The sequence below is a fragment of the Aotus nancymaae genome, unplaced genomic scaffold (assembly GCF_030222135.1).
Source record: "Aotus nancymaae isolate 86718 unplaced genomic scaffold, 86718_ANA_hifiasm-v0.15.2.pri h1tg000004l, whole genome shotgun sequence".
NCBI lineage: Eukaryota > Metazoa > Chordata > Mammalia > Primates > Aotidae > Aotus > Aotus nancymaae.
In genome coordinates, this window is record NW_026988415.1 from 23563376 (window position 1) to 23566240 (window position 2865).

General features: G+C 47.3%; 1 pseudogene; it reads left to right on the forward strand.

The window, feature by feature from the left end:
- Positions 1 to 1754: 1754 nt before the first annotated feature.
- On the forward strand, positions 1755 to 2865 carry LOC105733615 (filamin-binding LIM protein 1-like; annotated as a pseudogene).

The window sequence follows — 2865 nt, forward strand, 5'->3', positions numbered from 1 at the left end:
CAAATTAATGTGTTGCTAGTTATATTTTCACTTTCTCCGAAATTAAGGATGTTTTCTCTTCTTTATAAACAGAGAGCACCATGAGATAAAATTACCATGAAAACTAAAAAGCTGATTTATCTTGTAACGTTTTTGGTATATTCAATGGGTGATATGTATACCAATTGATCTGTAACAGACTCACTCAATTGGTTAAACCATGGAAATAAGTGAAGCTAATTGCCCTAGATAGAACAGAACTCAAGACTCTTTAGCACTATGTTCCTCTCAGCCAAATGAACATTGTTTTCTTTTAATAAATCTTGAAAATTAACAAGCTTTGCCATCCACTAGTGAGAAACTATAAATTTGTACATGTCCATATATATGTATTTTTTGGTAACTATTCAGAGACTGCCTATTTAATGCCATTCAGCTGGGTTTCACTGTTACTTCTGGGTAAGGAAGAATAATACAAATGGATATATAAACTGAAACCGGTACGGTGCTAAGCATGTTTTCTTATATTAATTAATACCCCTATTCAATAGGTATAATTATTCCCATTTTATAGATGAGGAAATTGAGGCAGGGAAAGAATAAGCAACTTGCTTAATATCACATAGCTAGCAAGCGCCAGTGCTAGGATTCAAATTCTGTTTATCCCCTATACTACACAAAAGTTCCAAGAGTTTCAATAGTCTTAATTGTTCTAAAATTCAGATGTCTAAGTAGAACTATATTATTAATGTTATGGATTGAATTGTGTTCCCCCAAAAAATTCATGTTGAAGGCCGGGTGCAGTGGCTCACGCCTGTAATCCCAGCACTTTGGGAGGCCGAGGCGGGTGGATCATGAGGTCAAGAGATTGAGACCATTCTGGCCAACATGGTGAAACCCCGTCTCTACTAAAAATACAAAAATTAGCTGGGCATGGTGGCGTGCACCTGTAGTCCCGGCTACTCGGGAGGCTGAGGCAGGAGAATTGCTTGAACCTGGGAGGCAGAGGTTGCAGTGAGCCGAGATAGCATCACTGCACTCCAGCCTGGCAACAGAGCGACACTCTGTCTAAAGAAAAAAAAAAAAAATTCATGTTGAAGTCCTAAATTCCAGTACTTCTGAATGTGACCTTAATTCGTTAAAATGAGCTCACAAAGGTGGCCCCCAATCCAATATGACTGCTGTTCTTATAAACAGCAGAAATTTGGACAGAGGCAGACACACATACAGGGGAAACAACGTGAAGAGACAGAGGAACAAGACAGACATCCACACGCCTAGGAGAAAGGCCTAGAACAGATTATCCCACATAGCCTTCAGAAAGAACCAACCCTGCCAATATCTTTGTTTCAGGTTTCTAGCCTTCAGAACTGTGAGGCTAAATTCCTGTTGTTTAAGCCACCCAGTCTGTGGTACTTTGTTAAGGCAGCCCTAGCAAACTAATATGACGAGCATCACTTTTTTTCTAGATGGTAATTAAAGTGTGGAAATTTCTCTGAGAAGATTCTATTTGGCTGTCAAATGCTGGGCCTGTTTTCTAGTGAATATTTAAGTTTTATTCCAGTTGGTCGTTTCATGCATTATTTTATCGAAGCAAATGAAGCAATGGTTCAAGTATGCAACCTCCACTTACCAAGTCAAGGTGGTCAAATCCTACGGATGGGGTGTCAAATCGGAGCTGCTTGGGGCGGGCGGACTAGCAGAGCTGGCCTGAACATCCGGGACTCAGGCCCTTCCAGGAACATCGGATCCTAGCTACACCAGGAGCTGAAGCCATGGCCTCAAAGCCTGAGAAGAGAGTGGCATCGTCTCTTTTTATCACCTTGGCACCCACGAGCCTCCATGTAGCTGTGGCCGAGGAAGTGAGCCAGGCAGTTTGTGAGGTCTGGCGAGGCCTCCTGTGGAAGGTCCCTGCCCCCATGAAAGCACCAGGGGCTGGCTTGGCAGGGAGGCCCAGCCTCTGGAAACCCCCTGGCAGGGCTGCAGCCACAGTGCCAGCGGCACCTCTGCAGCTCTCAAATGGAGGATGTTCACCCTCTCCTCCTGTTCTGGATGACGAGGATGGGCTTCCTGACCTGGACTTCCTCCTGCCCTATCCACCACCCCCTCAGGTGCTCCTGCCTTCTGAAGAGGAGGCACCTGCTCCAATAGGAGCCTCACTCATTGCAGACTTAGAGCAGCCACACCTGCCCCTGCCCCCACTCCCACCTGGGACCCAGTCCAGCCTGGTTCTGGTCGCCTCAGGCCCGTGGAGGAAGAGCTTCTGCCTTCCCCAGCAGAGCCTGTTGAGAGAGAGGCATCCACAGACATCTGTGCCTTCTGCCACAAAACCATGTTCCCCGGAGAGCTGGCTGTGGTGGCCATGAAGAAGCAGTACCATCCGCAGTGCTTCACGTGCCACACCTGTAGCCGCCAGCTGGCTGGGCAGAGCTTCTACTGGAAGGATGGGCAAGTCCTCTGCGAACCCTGCTACCAGGACACACTGGAGAACTGTGGCAAGTGTGGGGAGGTGGTCTGGGAGCACATCATCAGGACCCTGGGCCTAGCCTTCCACCCCTCCTGCTTCATGTGTGAGCACTGTGCCCAGTGCATCGAGAATGAGAGCTTTGCCCTGGGCAGCCAGAACAAGGTGTACTGCCTGGATGACTTCTGCAGGAAATTTGCCCCAGTATGCAGCATCTGTGAGAGTCCCATTATTTCTTGGGATGTGAAAGATGCCTTCAAAATCAAGTGCATGGGAAGAAACTTCCAGGAAATTTGCTACAGGTGTGAGGACTGCAAGATCCTCCTGACTGTGGAGCCCAGGGACCAAGGCTGCTACCCCCAGACAACTGTCTCTTCTGCAAGCAGTACTACATGAAGCAAAGTGCTACCAGGTGCTGCTGA